Raw genomic sequence first — 24,451 nt, forward strand, 5'->3', positions numbered from 1 at the left:
TCTTTTTATTCCTTGTCTTCATTGTTCTTACAATAATGCACAAATAACACTGAAATATGTGCATCACATGGAAAGCATGGTGGAGGCCCTGAGCCAGCACTTATAATTGTTAGAATTTCAGAAAGGAACTTGCTCACTTAGACATCAGCCCAGAATACCACTGACGGTGAGGGGGAAGGCCAGGCAGGGATACTGAAATCCAAAGCTGTTATAAAGGTACAGTCTTTTTTTTTTTTAAGAGAGAGAGAGAGCAGGGGGAGGGGCAGAGAGAAAGAGACAGAGAGAGAGACTCCCAAGCAGGCTCCAACCTCATCGCAGAGCCTGATTCGGGGCTCAATCCTACAACCCTGGGATCATGACCTGAGCAAAAATCAAGAGTCAGACACTCAACCAACTGAGCCACCCAAGTGCCCCCTCAAGGTACAGTCTTTATAGCAAACATGATGGCTTTCTTTGTAATATTCTGGACACAGGGAAGATATTCAGGAGCTGAGCACTTTCCAAAAGATGCATTTATAATTCATGTGATTAAGAGAAGATATGACTGTGAGATACCCTCCCCCCATTCCCTCTATGCCCCCCTCTATTGTGAGTCCTCAATCTACAATGGTGAATATGGGGAAGGAATGATAGACAGCAATCCCTCACATTACACTTGCACATGCCAGGCCCCGTGCTGTACAGGTGACATATATGAACCTGTTCAGTCCTCACAATGACCCTAGAAGGTAGACACTATTGTTATGCTCATCTTAAAGATGAGAACATGGAGGCACAGAGAAGTTAGGTAATTTCCTCAAGGTCATACAGCTGGTAAGTGGCAGAGCTGAGATTCACAATTTGGCAGGTGATGGAATAAGAAATAGGACTTAACCAGTCCCAAACAGTCATATTGATCATGTGAATGTATACTTGTCCATCGAACTGTAGATCTGCCTATGTATCTTGATAAGCTGTTGCCCTTGGTCCTCTCGTCTCTCAGCTGGTCTCATCTTGCCTATCCCATTGATACTATTCCCCACAAATGCACCCTCCATTCTAGACTGGCTGGCTCTTTCTTAATCCCCCAGACCATACTCACACACTCATTCCTCTCCAGCCCTCCTCAACATCCTTCACAGCATGCTCCCCACTCATAGCTGGGGGTCTACGTCCCATTAGGAGTGTCTGCCTTTGGGATGAAGAAGCTTAGGAAGGCTCTCCAGATTTCATTTCTGCCTTTCTCCCCAAGTCCCTAACTTTGGTCTGAGCTCTCTAGTTCCTCCCTTTTGCCTTGCTCCTGCTTCCTGCCTTTGGCCTAGTGCTTCCACTTCAGGATGGGCTTCCTGGCTTCTGGTTTGGGGGCCACCCTGGGTCCTGTCTCTTGGTCAAGCTCTGCTCCATGATCTGCATCCTGAACAGACCCATGCCTGGCCACCATTGGTCTGGCAGCCTAGGTGGGCAGAAACTGACCTGAGCAACCTGTCCAAATCCTGGGAGAGTCCTATCAAATCCTCAGGGCTTCAATAAGACTTTCCCTAACAATGCCATCTGGTGTTTTCTTTTTCCGCTTCTCAATCATCCTCATGTTTATTGGCTATACTATCCACTCTGACCCGTGTTTGAACAGTGTGTTAGCATTCTCTACAGATAGTATTATTCACTGCCTGTTCCCTATCATGTCTGTCCAAGAAGATAGCATGTCCTCTAGACAAAGACTGTTTCATGTACTCCCTTTATGTTCCCTGTCTTCCTTTGTGTGCTAATACTTTCCCACTAATGCTTGCTGACCTGAAAATTTTATGACTAGTCCATGAAAAATGGGCAACTGAGAGAAATATCATGTTCTGGAGATACCTGCAGTGTGGTACTTATAAGTCTAGATTTGGGGGCTGGCAGGTGCAGCTGACTTTGCCAGCTTATGGGTGGCCTGGCCCTCTTGTCTTACCTCCACTACATCAGTCTTCTCATCTGGAGGGCTGTAGTGAGGGTTGGCCAGGAAGATGTATGAAAAGTTCTTTAGGAAGATGTCTGGCACATAGCAAGTGCTCATTGAATAGTAACTGTGATTTTTCTCATCCCTAACCTTTGAAATTTATATCAAACAGAACAAGAGAACATACTGGAATATGTTCTCTGGTGAACTTGTCTGAGGCTTCCTGGACCCTGAATCTATCCCAACAGAGCATTTTGGATGACCTTATATTAAACTGGATTGTTGGGTTTTCAATCCTTTGAAACTGTGGAATTAATGTTATTAAACATTCAGGAGGAAAGGTTCTCAGGAGAGCCTGTGAGATTGGATGGAAGGGATAAAGCAAAAGCTTTTGATTATTTCCTGATTGTGACTTTCCACCTGGCCTTCCTTTATTTCTCTCCTCCCTCCCTTCCTCTCAAGTTCTGAAGGCTTGTCATGAAAATGAACAAAAGATCAAGGAAATCACTGAGACTTAGGTTATGTGCATATAGATATTAATAGGTTCTTTCATGTCTTCAACATTTAAAAATGGAGTTTACTGTTCTTAGTAAAACATTGCTGGTTGATTCCACTTCACTCATCCTATTTTTAGCCTGTACTTTTTTATAATTGCAACATGAGGCAAAAAGTTCCTATTAAAATCTTGAGCATTCATTCAGCCTTTCAGATGTGGGTTCTTAGATCCTTAATTACAATTGCAGTAGCTCTATGTTAACTTTTTGAATAGTGAGTTCAAAGACCATCTCTCACTGTTAATGTTTTTATTTATTTCATTAATTCATAAACATTGGGTTCTTGGTATGTGTCAATTATGGAGATAGAAAGATGAATAAGATATGGGCTGTCCCCTCAAGAAGCTTCATCTACTGGACCGTAATTATGTATTGTGATGGACTATTTAGATTTCCAATGATGCATTAGAGTACTACCCTCATTAAAAAATACTGAGGAAGTTTTTATCTGCTAAAAGGAGTATTTGTGTGTGTGTGTGTGTGTGTGTGTGTGTGTGTGTGTGTGTTTACTACCCCCAAATAATGTTTTCATACTTTAAACAAATCTTTTTTAAAAAGTCTCCAGTCTAGCTTATAGTTTGGGAAGATATGTCCACTTGGGTTTCCTATAATATTGTCTTACAGTGTTAATAGACTTGGTTTTTAAAATTTCTTAGTCTCTTCCATGTTTTAAAGTGTAAAAGTCATCTTATATCTCTTAAGTGTTCTTTTATAAAACCAACCCTTTGTTCTCAGGAAATTTTTGTAGAATAGATAAATAAACCTGCAGGAAAATGAAAGACTCTTCAGTCTCTCACAGAATTGAAAAAATTTTTAGCCAGCTGCATTATTTACTATTTTATGAACTTTAATAATGCATAGTTCAGTATTTTTGGTTTGCTTTTCTAGGTGATACATGTTCTTTGCAATTAATGATAATAAAAATTAGTTATTTTTTAAACTTTTTTCTCTTATTTATGTTTCACGTTTTGTTGCATTGTATAGAGCAAGGTCCCTTACCCTCAGCACTATTGACACTTTGGGCTGGAGAATTCTCTGTTGTGGGGGCTTTCCTGGGCCTTGCAGAATATTTAGCAGCATTCCTCCCCTCTACCCACCAGATGCCAATAGCACTCCAGTTCCCAAAGTTGTGATGACAAAATGGTTCCAGATATTGCTAAATATCCCCTGAAAAGGTCTAGAATTTCCAAAACATTGTATAATAGTAACAGTGATAGGGGCATCCCTAAGTTGCTTCTAATTTTACAGGGAATAATGCTTCTGGTGTTTTTTCATTAAATACATCAGTTTAGCATAAATAGTCTTTATGAAGTTAAGGAAGTGGACTTTTACTCTTATCTTAAAATAAATAATTGCAATGAGTACTGATTGGTGATAATGTAGGATAAATTCCTTACGGTCAAAAAGAATTATTACAATTCAGTGGACCAAGGCTGGGTAGGGAGTGTGTGTGTGTGTGTGTGTGTGTGTGTGTGTGTGTGAAGGAGTTGGGTGGGGAGTGTTGTGTAACTCCTGATTCTGGACAGTCGACTCATAGAAGCAGAAAAGAATCTGTGCTAAGAGAACACAGCCAAGGCTTTTGCACAGTGAAGGGAAGGAAACCAAATACCAGATTGTTGCTGTAGCTGAGAAACAGTCCTTAGGTATTCCGAGGAGATGAGTTCTTCAGCCACTCTTTTCACATGATAATTTATAGCTTGGTTTGTTTTTTCTGAGCTCATTTTATTAGGCTTCTGCTTTCAACATTTCAAGTATAATAATGAAGTTGAGAGTCACTGTTATTAGCTTCCAATGGCCTTGAGAAGTCTGCTTCTGTGACTGAGGTGATGATGGCAGACTTGGCAAAAAGCTGGGGGGTCATGTTCAAACCTTCAAAAGCAGACTAGAGTAGGGGCCACAGACAGATGGCACAGGTGAGAGGAAGCATAAATTCTACCCCTAAGCTGTTCAGACTCCACTGGGCCTGAATGGGCCTCCCTCCGTGGGGGGTTCAGAGGCCCCCTGGGCTGGCGGATTTATGTCTGAAAGAGCAGTGCAGTAGAGAGAGATTAAGAATGCTTTCAAAGAGTGCGTGAGGGGGTTGTTCCTCGGTCTTAGCGGTCTGGGACACAGAGCTCTGAGTCTGTGAGGACCTGGGCCGGGGCCAGTGAAGGGAGTAGGGTGGCCTGAGGAATGGAAGGTCACCGGCCAGTTGGGGGTTGTGATAATTATATCCTTGTTTCCTTGAAGGTACCAGCGTCCTTGATTTTCCAGCTTCAAAGAGAGCTGCCTCTGAAATAGGGGGACGTTCACACCTGCTTTGCTGCAGAGATTTCTGCCTTCCTGGCTGCAGACTCAACAAGACAACAACACGTCTGTGGACATTTTCAAGGCCATATTTATATACCAGGCATGGGAAGCTTCTCTTCCACCCTTTCTTCCTAAATGAAAATGAAAAGGTTAGTGTGCCCTGTGAGGATTCAGCAATGAACCTGATTTAATGGTTTTACCTTAAATTCAGATATTTTGTAGGTTAGGAGCTCTAAATCATCATACACACACACACACACACACACACACCCTTCTCCCCTCTCCTTCCAATTCTTACACCACCCCAAAGGAGCTATCATAGAACCAGAAGTCTAGTGATTACTAAAGCCAACAGTATACAATACACCTGGAATGTTTGTTTTCTCTTTTTCTTATCCCATTCATCTCCAGATAAGCTGTGCTGACAATAGTTAAGAAGTATAAGCATAGGGGCACCTGGGTCCCTCAGTCAGTTAAGTGTCTGACTTCAACTCAGGTCACAATCTTGCGGTTTGTGGGCTCGAGCCCTGCATCGGCTTGCTGCTGTCAGCACAGAGCCCGCTTTGGATCCTCTCTTTCCTCTCCCTCTGCCCCTACCTCACTCTCATGCTATCTCTCAAAAGTAAATAAACATTAAAAAAAAGTATAAGCACAGTTCTGCCTTTCATATTTTCCTTATAGCACATACAATTCCCATGAGACATTTAGAGAGGAGAGAGGTATTTATTTATTTATTTTTGAATGGGACCCTTTTTGTCCACTGGGTGCAATGAATATGATCTAAAAATTGGATTTCCACTGACTAAATGTATGCTTGCTACTCCCTCACCCCAACTTTTCACAGATCATCTGAACTCTCCCATCATTAGATGTGCAAATTTAAAAATATATTTTGGTCAATAAATTCCCTTTGTTAAAGATGAGATGACTGGTCTCTGACACTTAAAACCCTCAAGAATTAGACTGGAGATTACATGTAACTCCCCGGATCCTGTGCTCTGATGTTTCTCTTGCTGCCATCAGCTCTGTAGACCAAACGTCCCTTCTCTAGGCAAAGAGACGTTTGACCAGGTGCTGGTCAAAACCTTTCTAAAAAATTAGAAAGAGGGAAATATTGTCTATTTTTCTAGCAAGTTCTTGTTCTGACCTTGATAGTGATAGTGGTTACATATACAAAATATTCCCTAACTCTTTTTAACTTTTTCTCTGAGATTGCACAAATACACACTATTATGTTGATGAATTCCCAATTTAGTGACATATAAATAACTAGAATATGCCTCACTGAAACATATAGTCTCTCCCCAACACCCCTCTCTTTGTCTGTCTTTCCTCCTCCTCCCCCCCTCCCTCCTTCTCTTTCTCTATCTCAATTGTTCTAAGAGAGTCCCTCTTCCTAAGTCATGGTTAATGACTGCGATGACTCCATCCTCCCAAGTCAGCTCCTACCTGTCACCTGGGACCCTGGGATACTGAGCTCTTGCTTGTGATTTAATAACGAGACCCAATGGGGCAGCCCAGGTGCTGTATCTCATACCCTTACTGATTGCCAAGGGAACATTTAATCTGTTGACTTTATTCAGTTATGCTAGTCTGGCAAACATACCTGGAGCTATAAATTATTTAGATGTTTAATGTATCTGGTGTAGAAGGATCTCTCTTATACCTTAGTTATCTAAAAGCAGAAGATGAAAAACCACTTTGTTTGCAAATCATAAAATCTTTAACAGATTGTGCCTTAAAGAGTAAAACAGACATCCCTGACCTTAAAAGTATAACAGGGGTCCAAACAAGCATTGTTAACACATTATCCCCTAAGATAAAAATTATGGCATAAATGTGTTTAGGTTAGAAGTGAAATGTGAAACAAAGGCCTTCCATTGGATAATAACAGACTAGTCTGAAGTGAACACAAGGGTAGACTGTAAGTGAGGGGTCAGGAAGGGCATGGCAGAGGCCTTTGCCAGAGTGCCCCCTCCCCCATTACAATGTACTTCCCAATGACAGAGGGAGGGAGATACTTAAAATCCTAGGTAATATGATATAACAAAAACCCTATTAGTATACCAAATTACAACCTAATAGTGAAACATGTCATTGCTTTATTTATTTTTTCACCTTGTACTTAGTATATTTTCAGTAAAATAGAAATTCAGTTCACATTTCATTAAATAGAAACAAACAACAAAAATAAATGATCTCACAGATCAACTACCATCACATCACAGGGTAGGAGCCCCTACCTTCCAACTGTTTCATTTACTCTCCTGATGAAAAAGGGTTGATCTGAAGCATAAATAAGCATAATCTATAGCAACACAAAAATATAAACAATAGGGATACCAAAATTATTTGTAAAATTTTTCTTTTACAATTGCCTTGCTTTAAAGGTCCTCTGGAATCAGGTGACATTATTGGGCTTTTATTTGTCATCACCCAAATACTTTAAAAATTTTCGTTTAGCAATGGGAAGCTGTAAGGTTTTATCTATGAGTGCTGGTTCTACAGTCCAGCTGCCTGGACTTGAATTCTTGACTGTTTTATTAGCTGTGTGATGATGGAGACATTGTTTAACTTTTTTGTACCTCAGTTTTCTCATTTGTAAAATAGGGATATTATTCTCATGGAGTTTGTGGTGGTGAAGTACATACCATGACATATAAGGGCTCAATAAATGTTTAATTATTGGTACTAACCATTTCCTATGTGCTTTAGACTCATTTGTGCATTTCCTCATCTCCTTAGAATAAGCAATGCTGTGAAATAGTTATTATTATGTCCATTTTACTAAAAAGGAAAATTTCCCCTAGACACAGCGTTGAAATAAGCAGAGCCCCAGTTTGAACTCAGGTCCATAAGTTTCTGTGGCAGGTCTGGATCCCCAGAAGTGGACTCTGAGAAAGAGTTGTCTGAGGCTGGAAGTTAACTGAAGAGTGCTCAGGGGCGACATCTGTGGGCCACAGGAGAAGCTGCACTATCGTGCCCCCGATGTTGCAATAAAGACCTCAGCCCACACTGTGGGAGCTCAGGCTCTGACATGGCTCCTTAAGAGTTGGACCTCACTGGGGCAGAGGGTTCGCAGTTAACCAGCCTCTTCATGGAATCTGCAGTCTTTAGATGTAGGTTGGCCCAAAGTGGGTGGCTTTGGGCAAAGCAGCTCTCTTCATCCAAAGGCTATCTCCTGAGAGGGTCTGAGCTAAAGAACTGTCAGCAGCTTTGTCAACACTCAAAGTAGCTAGGGGGGTAAGCAGCTCAGTCTCCAGGGAGAATCTTGGCAGTGTACCACAGGGTCCACACCTTCCTGCAGCCTAGGAGAGTGTTAAAGGTCATCTCATGGACCATGGCAATTGTGATCACTTCTTCTTTTGCCCAGACTCTCTCAGACCCCATTCATGTTGAGGAGCCAAGGAAGCACATGAACAGACTGTCTCTATGAACCACAGAAGGTGCGTGGTGTTTTGAAACAAGCACAGTAGCTGCTAACCAGCACAAGAACCAAGTAAATCACTGATAGGCACTGGCTGCCATGGTTTATATTCTCTTTGTAACTGGCTCTAAGGTCGATCACTTAAAGATGCTTAAGTAGCCCAAATTTTTAAAATCCAATCCCTTTAGCAAGCACTTTTTATGTTGTTTATGTCATAATCCATAGGCTAGAGCCACAGAATTTTAAAATCAGAAGGGGCCTAAGAGATCCACCTCCTTCATCTGGGTTGGGGTGGAGGAGAGTGAGTTTGTCAAGGTCATACAGTAAGTTAATAGTTACACACAATGGGATTGAGACCATAAGCATGAAAACTGATATCTCAAGTAGAGTCTAGCCATTTACCAACTGCAAAGAAATTATAAAAACAAATTCTTGGCTGAAAACTTGAAAGGATACGTTTGGAATGTTATCTTAATGCACATTACAATCTTGAAGTTTCTTGCCATATCCTAGATAAAGTACTGTGTTTATATTTTATTCATTTCCATGCAAGATGGCTTCTAAAATTAAATGCCAAGAATTCTCACTGACAGTGCTTGGTTCACATTTCTTTGATTATATTTTGCTTCTTTTCTGACAATACAATATTTTGTGATTAAAGTATTCCTCTACTCCTAGCACTATAGTTTTTCTCCATATAATTGAAACAATTCCATAAATACCATATGGTGTTGGAAATGTTTAAAGAACCTATTTCAGATTTGAGAGTAAAGTCTTATCTTTAAAGTTACTTTCAGAGAACACATCAGACACACAGAGCTGTCAGGTTTGAACTGTACCAACAATTTTATGTTAACTTATTATCTAAAGTGCAATTCTCTGGCACATGGATATATTCATAACCACAAAGATTAGTGCCTAGCCAAGAAAAGAAAAAGCTTTTAATTTTTCATTACCTCTTCACTATACTACCTGGCTGGAGTTAGACATTTAAAAATCTCATATGATTGTTCAAACTTTCAGAGATGCTAACCCTTAAATTTCCAGCAGAAAACCTTCTGGACAATATCTGAAGAATAGTGGTAGTTTAATATTAGAGTTCAGAGCACAGACTCAAGATCCATACTGCATTGGGTCAAAATCCAGCTTCACCAGCTGTATGACTTTGAGCAAGTTATTGAACCTCTGTAAGATGGGAATAGTACTAGTACTTGGGTCTTGTGGTTGTTGTAAGGATTAAATGAGATAATACATGTGAATGCTTAGAACAAAATAGTGTTCAGTAGCTGCCATATCACTAGAATTTCCCTTTTATATTTATTTATTTTTTAAATGTTTTTATTTAGTTTTGAGACAGAGAGAGACAGAGCATGAGCAGGGGAGGGGCAGAGAGAGAGGGAGACATAGAATCTGAAGCAGGCTCCAGGCTCCGAGCTGTCAGCACAGAGCCTGATGCGGGGCTCGAACTCACGGACTGTGAGATTATGACCTGAGCTGAAGTTGGACACTTAACCGATTGAGCCACCCAGGTGCCCCTAGAATTTCCCTTTTAAACTACAGAGGATTGTACTTTTACAAAGACAGTTAAAGATGCAAACATAGAGTTACAGATGAAAATGTAAAGATCACTTAAGTGATCATGTTGAATTTTTTTTAAGTTTATTTATTTTTGAAAGAGAGAGAAAGAGAGAGAGTGCTCAGGGGAGGGGCAGAGATAGCCGGGGAGTGGGGGACAGAGGATCCAAAGCGGGCTACACACTGACAGCAGTGAGCCTGATGCGGGGCTCAAACCCACAAACCATGAGATCATGACCTGAGCCGATGCTCAACTGACTGACCCACCCAAGCACCCCGATGATGTTAAATTTTTGATTCTTACAATGTAGCTCTTGGGTAAAATATAATCATAAGCCTAGACAGACCATAAATTTAGATTCTAAACATTCATTCCACAACCTGATACACATAATAAATGAGATGGTAAATGCTCAATTTTTAACAAGAAGAAATTTGACTCTGGAAGTCAAAGAACAATGTTCCAATTGCTCTAGAAAATCATTCTCCACTGGTAGCAAAATGAAAGCATGCCAATCTACTCACCATTATATGCACAGTATTTTGCACACTGCCACACAGGAGGAATTTAATATGCGTAGAATGACTGACTGATTGACTGGAAGACACAATGCCCTTTAATTCATGGAACTTGAGAATTTGAAGGGGCCGCCTGCTTATGATGTGTCACAAATAAGGAGCCAGAGGACACATGACTTAAAACTAATTATGTGGTGGGCACCTGGGTGGCTTAGTCGGTTGAGCATCTAACTCTGGCTCAGGTCATGATCTCATGGTTTGTGAGTCTGAGCCCCACATTGGGCTTGCTGCTGTCAACACAGAGCCCCCTTCAGACCTCTGTTCCCCTCTTACTGTCCCTTCCCCACTCGAGCTCTCAAAAATAAATAAAATATCTTTTAAAAACCTAATTATGTGGTTAGTTGTTAATAGAGCTAGGATCCAAAATGTTGACTCTCTGGCTTGGACAGTCAAATAAGTCATTGTCTTCTGTAGTAAATGTGTTCTTAAAAACACCAGTCTCTTGCAATATTCATGGAGTAAAGAGTAGAAGAAGTTGTTCTATAATCAAATGATTTGAGGAACTGGTGAGTAAAACAAATTAAACCATGGATCTCCAGGAGGGAGATATGGTCCTCTATGCAGCATTTTTGAAGAGGGTTTGACCATAACACCCCCTTGGAAGGGAACATCTTTGTAAACTGGTAGTTTATGAAACACTGGAAAAGACTGACCAGTGGGCCTCAACAAATACTTATTAAACACCTATCACATGCATGTATTATGATAGGAACTATACAAAAAGTTAAGGTGAGTTAGACACCAAAGTGTTCCAGGGGCCTTTAACGAGAGAGGGTAAGAGCAGTGGTGGGGGTGGTGGGGGAAGCTCTTAAGAACAGGCACGTATAATCTCCGTCTGTGAATTTGATAAGCATCATGAGAAAGGATCAAATAAAATGCTACTAAAATTCAAAAGAGGGGAATTAGGCCAGAGCTCCATGGAAGAAATAACATTTGAAAGGCAGCTGCTGTGCTCACTGCTATACCACCAATGCAACAAATAACATTTGAGATGAACCTTAAAGGATGGGTATGAGGTGAGTTCTTTTAGTAAAGTTCTGTTAGATTTTGTTCATCTGAAAATGTCTTCATTTTATTCTCATTCATGAGCCTTAGCTTTTCCGGATATACAGTGGACAGTTATTTCCTTTCAACACTTTGAATATATTATTCCACTGTCTCCTTGCATTTACTGTTGTTATTGGTAAGTCCACTAACAGTCTGTGTCAGTCCTTTGTAGGTGATTGTTTCTTTTCTCCCAAGCTGCTTTGGAGATTTTCTCATTGTCTTTGGTGTTCTCCAGTTTCCCTACAAACATGTTTAAGACATAAACTTCTTCTTAATTTATCATGCTAGGGATATGCTATTTCCTATATCTGTGGATTTAGGTCTTTTCATCAGTTCTGAAAAATTCTCAGCTACTATTACTTCACATATTAGGCCCTCCATTTTCTCTATCCTCTTCTTCCAAAACTCCAATTAAATATGTATTAGACATTCCCATTTTATCTTCCATATCTTTAACCTTCCCATTCATACTTTCCATTCCCTTCTTTCCCATGTCACCTTCTGGATATTTTCTGCAGACAGTTCTTCAATTCACTAATTACCTCTTCAGACATTTAACATGTTCATCAAATGTTTACTTTCAACCATTTTATTTTCATTTCTACGGGTTCTTTTATTCTTCTTCTTCAAATCTACCTGGTCATCCCTGAGGGTCCTTTGTTGCTTGCTTATCTTTGGTATTCCCCTCCCCCCACCCCTTATTTCTTTAAATTCTTCGTATGCTCCAATTCTACGTTAAAAAGGCAGCAAAACGTAGTGGTGAAGACTGCAGACTCTAGAATCAAACTACCTAAATCCAAATCGTAGCATTACCACTTAAGAAATGTTGACCTGGGACAATTTACTTAATCTCTGTGTGCCTCAGCTTTTTCATTTATAAAATGGGGGTGACTAGGGTGCCTGGGCGGCTCAGTTCCTTAAGCACCTGACTTTGGTTCAGGTTATGATCTCACAGCTCAGGAGTTTGAGCCCCATATAAGGCCCTATGCTGTCAGCACAGAGCCCATTTCGCATCTTCTGTCACCCTCTCTCTCTGCCCCTCCCCTGTGCTCTCTTTGTGTCTCTCTCAAAAATAAATAAATAAATAAATAAATAAATAAATAAACCTAACAAAATAAGTATTATTCTTTAAAAAAATAAAGTAAAATGGGGATGATAATAGTAATACTTGCTTCATAGAACTGTTACGACAAGTAAATAAGTTAAAATTAAAAACATTTTTGCAGTGGTGCTTAGCAATTAAATCATTGCTTTGGCCATTTTTGTAAATTAAAAAATATATCCTATATCTGAGAATTCCAGTATTTGAAGTTCTTGGGGTCAGACTGGATGTTTGTTTTTCTGCCAACTCTCTCTCTCTCAGTGGACTGCCTCCTTCTGGGCTTGGTGATCTCAGATTTGAACTCAAACATGTCTCTTAATGGCCTTCCTACTGTGAGGATTTGTTTCTGTTTTTTTGGGGGGTAGAGGGAAAATACCAACCTGAGACCTTCTGCCCCTTTTGGGGTGTCCTGGCCTAATGCAGAAGTCTCAGATTCTTGGCTTCCCCATCTTGTGATGCTTTAGAGCTTCTAACACTGCTACTAATTTGCACTGGCTCTCAGGACAACCCAATTTTCTTATTTTCCTAGCACTCTGACTCCAAGTTCTGGTTTCAAAGCATTCTTTGGGAGAAGAGCTGTCCTTAGACAATTCCCTCACTACCGACATGCCCAGCAATGTATTTAAAAAATGATTCAATTCTGGGGTGCTTGGGTGGCTCAGGCAGTTGAGTGACCAACTTCACTTCAGGTCATGATCTCACAGTTTGTGGGTTTGAGCCCCATGTCGGGCTCTGTGCTGACAGCTCAGGGCCTGGACCCTGCTTCAGATTCTGTGTCTCCCTCTCTCTCTGCCCCTCCCCCGCTCGCACTCTGTCCCTTTCTCTCAAAAATAAATAGACATTAAAAAAAATGATTCAGTTCTTTTGTGGTTATAAGGCCTTCAGAGTACCTGGTTATCTACAATGCCTGAAGCTACCTCCCGCTCTGTATCAATCAGAATTGGCTAGCTTATGCTGCAGCGACAAACAACCCCCAAACATCAGTGGCTTAGAAGAACAAAAGTTTCTTTCCCACTTATGCTACCCATCCATCTTAGGTCAGCAGAGCCTCTGCTCCATGTCATACTTACTCAGGGACTCAGGCTAATGGAGTTTTGACCATCTGGCACATTGTCAGAACCTGTAACAGGGGAAAATAAATATGATGGTCATACTGTGGCTGTTCAGGGTTTCCATCTAGAAGTTATACACAGTATTCCCATCACACTTACTTGACCAAAGCAAGTCACGCTTGCTTGCAGCAAGCGCTGCAAAACACCCCCTGCCCTTTTTAATGCTGGATAAACATGTGAAAATCACAAGATTATCCTTATCAGAGAGTGAAGCACAAAGGACCGCACATAACTCCAAGGAAGCGCTTAGGAAGGAGAATGGGAACTATCAGTGACCATCACTAACAATTACTACATGCTTCTTTTTTCCACCTAAAATTATAAATATTATTATGTTCTTATACAGACTTGGTAAGTATCTTTAAAATTTTTATTATGAAAATCTCAAATGCAAAAAACTGTAAAAAATAGTAGCATATAGGGGTACCAGAGTGGTTTAGTCAATTAAGTGTAGACTCTTGATTTCAGCTCACGAGATCAAGCCCCACATCAGGCTCCACACTGACAGTGCATGGAGCCTGCTTTTGATTCTCACTCTGTCCGTCTCCCATTCATGCTTGCTTGCTCTCAAAATAAATAAATAAACTGGGGTGCTGGGTGTCTCAGGCGGTTGAGTGTTCAACTTCAGCTCAGGTCATGATCTCACAGTTCATGGGTTTGAGCTCCGCTTCGGGCTCTGTGCTGACAGCTCAGATCCCGGAGCCTGCTTCAGACTCTGTGTCTCCCTCTCTCTCTGCCCTTCCCCCCGCCCCATGCTCTCTCTCTCTCTCTCTCTCAAAAATAAACATCAAAAAAATTAAAAATAAATAAATAAACTTAAAAAAGAAAACAATAATAAACCCCATAACTACAATTTTAAATGTCTAAATAATAGTCTAGATGGGGAGGATTCAAATACATTTTATCATGAAATATTTCAAACATACTAAATTTAAAATGTTGAGGGCTTTTTATATTAAAAAGTAATATATGCTTCTCATTAAAAATTTTTTGATATAAAAAAGATAATGAAGGGTGCCTGGGTGGTTCAGTCGGTTGAGCGTCCGACTTCGGCTCACGTCATGATCTCACAGCTTGTGAGTTCAAGCCCCACATCGGGGTCTGTGCTGACAGCTCAGAGCCTAGACCTTGCTTCGGATTCTGTGTCTCCCTCTCTCTCTGCTCTTAACCCACTCGCGTTCTGTCTCTGTCTCTCTCAAAAATAAATACACATTAAAAAAATTTTTTTAAAAGATAAAGAAGAATGACCAGAATTTTAATAGATGTACATTCCAAATGGAAAAGAAAGTACCAAAAGTGTGGGTATTAGAGTATAGTGAATATTTGAAGAAAAGCAGTTAGCTTAGTTAAATGATAACCCCTTCTGTTAAACAGAGGGAATTGAAAGCCACTGGAAACAACATAAATTCAATCCAGCCTTTATTGGGCACCTACTATGTAAAGGCACTGGGATATAAAAAGGAATAAAATGCAGTCCTCACCATCTAGTAATATGATTGAAAACATAACTAGGACGATTAATCTAGACCATCATAGAAGTGACCAGACACCAATGTGAAGAAACCAACTTCGAAATTACTGCAATAGTCCAGGTAAAAGCGCAGGAGATCCAGGATGAGGAGGTTGATGGAGGAAGAGATGGAAAGGAATACATTGAGAGATCTTATGGAGATCACATCTGTAGAATATCCTAATTACCTAGATATGGGAAGCAAGGGAAAGGAAAGACCCAGAGATCATTTGAAGATTGTAAACACAAAGGACAGGGAGAAAAACCCCATTAATAGAACTAGAAACACCAGGAAGAGGTGTTTTGGTAGTATACATATTGAGTATTGGTAGTTTGGTTGTTTGGTTGAGTTTGGTAGTATACATATTGAGATTGAGATTGAGATTCCATGAGTATATCCTGATGGAAGTTGGATTTATGAAAACAGAACTCAGGGAGAAATTGGAAATCAGAGTCCATGGCTTATACCATTTGCAGAAGATGAAATTGCCAAGGAAGAGCACTGCAAAACACCCCTCCCTTTTTAATGCTGGATAAACATGTGAAAATCACAAGATTATCCTTATAAGAGAGTGAAGCACAAAACTATTCTTCCATCCAAAAATCTTGTCCTGTCACAATGAATGAAATTCTATCCTTATGGATCCATTCTTCTGTGTCTTGGGAGCTTTTTAGTTTTCAGTGTCCCCAGTTACAACGTCGATATCCCCGAATGATCCTTAGGAGTTGATCAGAAAATACTTTACCCAGCATGGGTTTATCATGGACTTTCCCAGCTGACAGTGGGCATTAGTTTGAAGTGCTGTGGAGGTTGATCTCCTACTCAGGAGATCAGGAAGGGGCAGCAGGAATCTGAATGGAAAGTGATCTGGTATTAGACCAAACCACTGAGTCTTTCAAGAGTCTTTCGAGACCCAGCTGTGGGACACATGCATGTGCACACACAGTCACACACACACACACACACACACACACACACACACACACGTTGTTGGCCAAATGTACACAGTGAGAATGTGGTATAAAGTTCAGCATGGACAAGTCAGCACTGTAGCTTGGTTTGACAGTTGGGATGTTTATATGTCAGGTTGGTTGCCTGAAATATTACATTGGTTCCCTTTCCCTTCATTCAAACTGACTTCCAGGCTTTGCAATGCTTTGCCTGGAAAATTTGAGCCGAGCTCAAAATTGGATGCAGCCTCTTCAGGTAAAATGCACTTTGGTACTAAGCAGGAGAGCCATAGAACACAAAAAATGGTTAAGATGGTAAATTTTGTTCTGAGTATTCTGATACATGTGTATTACAACAAGAAATAAATGTAACATTTATGATCTTAAAAAAAAATGTTTGTGCCTTGAAGCACCATGAAGGGTGGTCTGGAGAGGGAGGGCTGAGGGAGGATGCCTTTGAGAAGTGATGAGTCTAGGAGAAGAGGTCCCCTTCAGGAAAAAGTGCAGAATCATCTAAGATGGGTGTCTTCTCCCTGCTTCCTGGCAGTGTCTAGATAGGCAGCATCCAGTGGGGAGAGGCTACATGAGCAAGGCCCAATCCCAGCATGGCCAATGAGTGCCTCCTGGGCCCCAGGTGAGGAACAGAGTACTACTCAGCCTGGAACAGAGAGGGCAAAGATTTAATCTCTTTTGTACATCACTACTTGTCAGCCCCAAGTCAGGCTTGGCACATGGTATGTGTTCAATAAATATTTATTGAACAAATGAATAATAATGATAAGGCCGAGCCCTGGTGTTACATAAGACCCGTGGACTTCTGTACAAGCCTGTGGATTGGAAAGTGGCAGGTGGATAGTTACCTTTCTCACAAGTCTGGCAGGAGGGGGACTTGGAGTCAGAATTAGGTGGATTTAAGGAAAATAATAGTGACATATTGCACATCTGATAGGCAATGTTTATTTATTATTTATTTATTTTTAATATAATTTATTGTCAAGTTGGCTATCATACAGTGTATACAGCGTGCTCTTGGTTTTGGGGGTAGATTCCCATGATTCACTGCTTACATACAGCACCTGGTGCTCATCATAACAAGTCTGATAGGCAACTTTAAAAAATACTATTTCCCAGGGGTGCCTGGGTGGCTCAGTCAGTCGTGTCTGACTTCAGCTCAAGTCATGATCTTGTGGTTCATGGGTTTGAGCCCTGCATTGGGTTCTCTGCTATCAGCACAAAACCCACTTCGGATCCTCTGTCTGTCCCCTTCTCTTTCTGCCTCTCCCCTGCTTGTGCTCTTTCTCTCTCTCTCAAAAACAAATAAATATTAAAAAAAAAAGCTATTTCCCTGCATCCTTTGCCATATGTTACGTAACATATTTTATTTGCAAATAAATTATGCTTTCAATTACATAAATGGTAGAAGTTCATTTACCAGTGGATAAAGAATTTTCAACACTAGCATAAACAGTGTAAGAGCTGTAATTCTCAGAGTGGAGGTACAAAAGCTTTTTCCACTTGGGATCTCTAGAGAATCAGACATCCTGCCCATGGACAGCCATGGGTATGAGTCAAGTCTAGGATAAACCAGTAGGGCCTCCACCTGTCTCCCCTAGGCCTTGAGGTCAGGGGCTGCAGTGGAGACGGTTGGAGGGTAAATGCAGGAGACCTGGGTCCCACTCCTAGCCCTGTCACCACATGGTCTCGGGTAAGTCCTTTAACCTCTTCTGCCAAACAAGTGTCAGGTTTGATGGTCCCCAAGATAGGGCTGGGGTTCAGCCTGCACACACTTTGTCCAACCATCCCGATGTCTATGGAACTGTGTCTTCTGACTGGTTTAGCATCTACAATATGGTGGTTAAATATTTTCAATGTCATCCTCACTGTCAGGTCTCTTCCATGTGAAGACAGCCTCTTACAGGTCTGCAGAAGACAGGTAATTTGGCTTTCCAGAAGCAGGAGAGCCATAGACACTCATCCAAAGCATCAACTTATCTGATTATAGGGGCACCTGGGTGGCTCAGTTGGTTAAGTGTCCAACTTCGGCTTAGGTCACAATTTCACAGTTTATGGGTTTGAGCCTCGCGTCAGGCTCCGTGCTGACAGCTCAGAGCCTGGAGCCTGCTTCAGATTCTGTCTCCCTCTCTCTCTGCCCCTCCCCAACTCACACTCTGTCTCTATCAAACATAAATAAACATAAAAAATTTTAAGAAAGCATCAACTTATCTGATTATAAATATTACTCCTGATGACTCCAGGAACAGTTACCATGAACCATATAAAACTAACTGCTTATCACTGGCTCTGTGCTCCAATTTTCCATTTTCCACCATCCTCTAATACTTTTCTCCCTCTACTGTAAAGTGATATGTTCCCTGACTTCAAGACATGTGGACACCTTCCCCGTTGATGTGGAAAATAAAAGAAGGCTTAAACTCAGAGCATCTGGGGTTGTCCCATGAAGCCTCATCATTCCTCTCAGGAAGAAAACAAAACACAAAGAGAAGTTGCTAAGGTAAGATACTGTCTAGCAGCCAGGGAGCAGTCTGTGTTCTCATTGCTCCATACCTTGCCCTCTACCTGGAAAATGCTCTCTAAACCCTTTCTCCTGATGACCTTCAACCCATCCTTCAATGCCCCAACCCGTAATTATTTTACTTCTATAATACTTGTTACTTCTCCCCCCCCCCACTGTTATAGAACTTACCATTTGGTGATATAAGTATTATTTATAAGTCTACTTCCCAACTAGAACTCTTTAAGGACAGAGATTGGGTTTTGTTCTCTGTGTCCCATTGTCCAGCACAACACGCGGCATGGATAAGTCAGATGTGCAAGAAATGTCATTCATGTCCTAAATAACACTAAGCTCACTGCCTCCCCACCTACCCCGTACCTAAGCGAACCAGGAACACATGTGTCATCCTTGATCTGGACAAGTCAGATTTGCTTACAAAATTTTGAACTAAAGAGTATAAGAGGGGTGCCTGGGTGGCTCAGTTAGCTAAGCATCTGACTTTTCTTTTAAGTTTATTTATTATTTTGAGAAAGGGAGAGAGTGGGGGAGGGGCAGAGAGAGAGGGAGAGAGAGAATCTCCAGCAGGCTCCATACTGTCAGTGCAGAGCCTGACGAGGGGCTAGATTCCAAGAACTGAGATACCATGACCTGAGCCAAAATCAAGAGTTGGACCCGCAACTGACTGAGCTCCCCAGACACCCCTAAGTGTCCAACTCTTGATCGCAGTTCAGGTCTTGCCCTCAAGGTAATTAATCAAGTTCTGTGTTTGGCTCCATGCTGGGCATGAAGCTTGCTTTAAAAAACAAACAAACAACAACAACAACAACAACAACAACAACAAAATAAGAGTTAGGGCTAGGAGTCAGAAAGTTTGGCACTGGAAGGTCTCATAAAACTCTGACCTCCAAAATTCAACCTTGACACAAGAACTTTGGTGCAGGAAGTTTATCTGGGAGGTTATTCAAGGAAGTACAAATGAGGGTGGGGAAAGTGAGGCAGAGAAGGGAGAAAAGCCCATATAAGGTGTATTAACAAGCAGGTTGTGACCATGGGAAATTGTGGTTTAATCCTGCTTGAGATGCCCTGAGAAACAGTGAGGGACACACCTCAGAACTGCCCCACTGGAGAACCAGAAGGCTGGGGCATTTCTGCAGTGACTCCTGATGTCTACTGTTTGGGGTTGCACATTCCTGCAGCCCAGCAAGCTTCCTGGTACAAGAAAACAACTCTTTGAGGAGCATAGAGATGTGGATGCTTGAGGCGGGGAGTTGCCAGTCCATGAAAGATGGTCTACCACTACTGCAGGTGAACAGGGCCAGGATGGGCCAGAGAACCTGGGCAGTGCATCAACAACACCTGCTACAGTCACCCAAAGCCAAACCAAGCGTAAGTGATGGAGCAGTGGGAGCCAAGAGCCTTACAGAGGGGGCTGATCCCCAGAGAGGAGAATGGTAGGGAAGCTGGCAGAGAAGGAGGAGAAGCAGAGAGCACAGACAGCACAGTCACAGACACAGAGCAGAGGTCTGGCCCTTTCTATTTAGCAGCAGCCTGAAGAGGCCCACGTGGCACAGTCCCCATAGAGATATGACACAGGCTTTGCAGCTGGCCATCAGTCTTCCATCATCCTCTCTTCCATAATTTCTCCCCGCTCCTATTCGTGTATTTGTTGGTCCATCCTTCTGAGCTTCGCTGACCTGTCATGAGTCAAAGGACTCCTATCTATATCCCTATTTATCTGCTGAGCTAAACTCTCTGCTTCTTTATCCAATGACTTGGGGGTCTACAGCCTCTGGAAAACCTGTATTCTAACATCTAACACAACACTCTCCTTTTTATTCCTTTGCAGTAGGTCCCGTATTATTACCTAGACCCTTTGAGTCAGCCATCCTGGGTCGAATTTGTTTGCCAGAATACAAAAGTGATGGCACAAAGGGAGACCAGGGCAGAAAAAACAGTATACATCACAGGACACATCTAACTCTGGTAGTGTAGTAAAGAGTTCAGCTTATTGGCTGGAAGCAGCCACAGTACTAATTAATGCTCACTGGCTGACAAAAGTCAGAATGGTTTCTTTACTTTAGATCTCATTGGCTGAGAGCATCTGATGACACTCAGAGACTGGGAAGAAACTGTATATACACTCACCATGTTTTTTTTAAAAAAATTTTTATTTATTTAAGTAATCTCTGCACCCAATGTGGGGCTTGATCTCATGACCCTGAGATCAAGAGTTACATGTTTTACTGACTGAGCCAGTCAGGTGCCCCTACACTCACATTTTTATTTTGGAAAATATCTCAGATAAAAATAGTGCAATAATTATTTGATATTGAGGAGGATAATCCTAAATATTAAAAGTATTCCCTGATGCTTAATTCTAAGGGTTTCTATTCTATCAACAATAAATCCCTTTTACTTAAATTAGTTTGAGAGGCTTTCTGTTCCTTTCCCATCAGACCATCCTATGTCAATATCATGCCACCTGTATTAGTCAGGGTTCTTCAGAGAAACAGAACCAACAGGAGGGAGGGAGGGAGAGACAGAGAAAGAGGGAGACGGAGAGAGATTTTTATGTTTTTAAGGAATTGGCTCACTTGATTGCAGAGAATAACAAGTCCAAAATCTGCAGGGGTAACCCATTGGTGGGAGACCCAGGGAAGAGGAGCAGTTTGAATCCAAAGGCAGCCTTCTGGCAGAATTCCTTCTTCCTCAGGAGAAATCAGTCTTCTTTCTATAAGGGCTTCAACTGATTGGATGAGGCCCACCTACATTATGGAGGGTAATCTACTTCACTCAAAGTCTACTGAATAAAAAGACTAAACAAAGTCTACTGACTGAGTAAATCTCAACTAAAAAGATAATCTCAACCAAAAAAAAACAAAAAAAAAACAAAACAAAAAACCTTCACAGAAACATCTGGAATAATGTTTGGCCACATAGCTGGGTTGAGACAAAAAATTAAACATCACACCCCCATCTCTGATCCTTAACAGTGGCTGCCTTGAGGACCACGTTGCAAATGATTCTGAAGCCACTTCAGACTCAATAGGAAAGAACACCCCGGTGAACTAGTAACATCTGCTCTGAGCACAGAAGGGAGGAGAGATAGCCTGTGTCATCTATTTGCTATTCCATCAATAGAAGTTTTTAGTTCATGCTTATGGAATGAATGAACAAATGACAAATTCTGTCCATTTTGCCATTACACCTAGGACTAATCTCGATTCAAGCTTGGATTGTTTTGACATTAGCCAGGCAGGCCGAGCAAATTCTCAAGTGTGCCTGAAAACACGCACATGAACCCTCCCAGAAGCTTTGTTAGCAATGTCCCCAGAGTGGAAATAACCCCATTGGCCATCAGCAATACATGTAACAGTTCAGTAAATAAAAAATATTCTGTCACAATGATCATGCCATGATGAATATGGACTAGAGCTCCATACAACACAAGGTACTCTTACAAACATAATGGAGCAAAAGAAGCCAGATACAAAAGAACAATACATTAATTCCATTTATATAAATTTCCAAGATATAAAAGTAAACTATATTCTATATAGATGCACACTTGGTGTTTTGCTTAAAAAAGCAAAGAAGTCGTCCCCATGAGTGCCACAATAGTGGTTATCTCTAAGAGCATGAGAGGGGTTATGGGGGAAAGTTAGCAATAGTATATACATCTTGACTTGGGTGTTAACTTTATTTTTTTAAATTTTTAGTGTTTATTTATTTTTGAGAGAGAGAGAGAGAGAGAGAGAGAGAGAGAGCGGGGGAGGGGCAGATAGAGAGGGAGACACAGAATCCGAAGCAGGCTCTAGGCTCTGAGCTATCAGCACAGAGCCCGAATCAGGGCTTGAACCCATGAACCATGAGATCATGACCTGAGTCAAAGTTGGACCCTTAACTGACTGAGCCACCCAGGTGCTTCTGGGTATTAACTTTAAAACAACTTGTTAAATGGCTTTTTTCCCCTGTGTGTTAAACTTGACAATCAGAAACTTAAAAAAGATGTTCCCAAGGTCTCCTTATGCCAATTCCTGAAGGAAAAAAAGAAAAAAAAGCAAACATGCAGGGGACATCACAAACCTCTGACCCACTCCTCATTTAGACTCTGGCTAAAGTGTCCAGTCACCGACTTTCCAGCCTTCTTCCTCACTAGTGTCTACTTTGTACCCTTTCCTGTCTTGCCTCTTCCTCCAGAACAAATGTCTCCATTTTAGTACAGTGAGTAGATTTATAATATAACAAATCTAACAGTTGAAAGTCCTAAAATTCATCCTCAGCAAAACTTGCAAAGCAGCTGCAAAAAAAAGATGAATGCCACCCGTGGGATCAAAAGCCTAGAAGGGTTTCGTGGAAAAGTTCAGTAGTGTGTGCATGCAAAGTCTATTGTGAGCATAAGGCCCCATTAGAGGATAGAGTGTCCGCCCGTCTCATTAAGGGCTGGAAGTTTCCGAAGGCTGTCCTTTCTAGTACAGAACCCCTGCTAGGCTCTCGTGATTTGCCTTCTAGGATCCTACGTTTAAAATTCGGAATGCAGCTTAGACAGACACAAGCAGAGCGATTTTAAGGGCAGGTGCTCTAAGTTTATTTTTGCCTCTTTTCATAGTCTTTAGTACTTGGAAATTTTTAGTTAAATATACTTCTTCCCTCTGGAAAACAGATTCACCCCTCTCCCACCTCTGCCTGGGGAATAACAAATTTCATATGGAAACCTGAAAACCCATAGAGAAATATGCGATGCTTCAGACACCTCATGTCAGACTGGCTGTCACAGACCCCGGTTTGGGTCAGGCTGTTTAAGCATCTTTGGAACAAGCATTTATCTAGAGGGGTCATTTTATAGATCCATTAAATCTACATTTTCTCTTGGGCTCCTTTCCCTAGCCCCCCTCAATCCTGCTCTAGTCACACACTCTAAAAACCCCCCTTAAGCCTCAGAAATAAATCTCTATAAACTGCCAAGTGTTCAATCAGGCTTTTGCTATATCTCTTTGCAATTAGAATAAATTTACTGCTGGGAGATATGGGGGGAAATATGCAAGGTACTCCTTGGATAAATACACTGCAGCGAGAAAAGTAGAGGCTCTGTAAAAATTATCTCTGTGAATTCAACAAGGATCAAGGTCACTGGAGATGCTACATACCAGGGAATGTTAATTAATGGGCCTGCAGCTGGTGGTACCACTTGGCTGCCCAGCTCCAGCTGCTCGCTCCATATTTCTCTCGTTTGTAGGACCATTCTTGGATCAAATCCCATCTCTTTTTTTCCTCCAAGTACAAAAAGTACATAAGTCTATCCTGGAAGGATGCCAACCTTTCAGAGAACTAAGGAAAGTGTTGTTTCTTAGCTATTTTTATCTCCTTTTTTAAGAAAGGACACTCTATCACCTCGGGAGCTGGATTGCTTGTAATCAGCGTTCAGGCTGTGGTCTGAGGTCACCGTTCTGGCACCGTCCACAGGGAGGTGTCCTGAAGACGGAGAGCAGAGAGGGACACTTGTAACCCCACCCCCACCCCCACGCCCCCCCCCCCCAAACTTCTTCTACTAAAGTAGAAGATACCTGAAAAGATGTTTCCCTTCACTATCTTCTTCATGACAAGGTTTGCAATTTAGGCCAGGCTGGAGGCAAGGTCAAAATGCAACCAGAATGCACTCGACATCTCAGAGATGAAGAGAGAGAGAGGGAAAAAGACAGGAGAAAAGGAGAAAAGAAAATTCTGAAGAAGAGGCAGAAAGTATTTCTAGCGTCAGGGTAGCCTATTTATTCCACTTAAACCTGCTGGAAAGCATTAAATGAGACCAGGCGTGTAAATCACTCAGCACGCTTACCAGGGACACAGGCTGCTATTGTTAATTGTAGTAAAATTTCAG

General features: G+C 41.5%; 1 long non-coding RNA gene across 1 annotated transcript in view; it reads right to left on the reverse strand.

Moving 5' to 3' along the window:
* Nucleotides 1-2,703: 2,703 nt before the first annotated feature.
* LOC147576572 (uncharacterized) overlaps nucleotides 2,704-24,451 on the reverse strand; it is a 59,892-nt gene continuing 38,144 nt past the window's right edge. The window contains exons 3-4 of the long non-coding RNA XR_015240931.1: nucleotides 13,559-13,608; nucleotides 2,704-4,889 (exon numbers count right to left, since the gene is read on the reverse strand). This is a non-coding gene — a long non-coding RNA (uncharacterized LOC147576572). The remainder of the gene's footprint in view (nucleotides 4,890-13,558; nucleotides 13,609-24,451) is intronic.

This window comes from Puma concolor, chromosome D1, assembly GCF_028749965.1.
Source record: "Puma concolor isolate L17-30 chromosome D1, mPumCon1.1.hap2, whole genome shotgun sequence".
Taxonomy (NCBI): domain Eukaryota; kingdom Metazoa; phylum Chordata; class Mammalia; order Carnivora; family Felidae; genus Puma; species Puma concolor.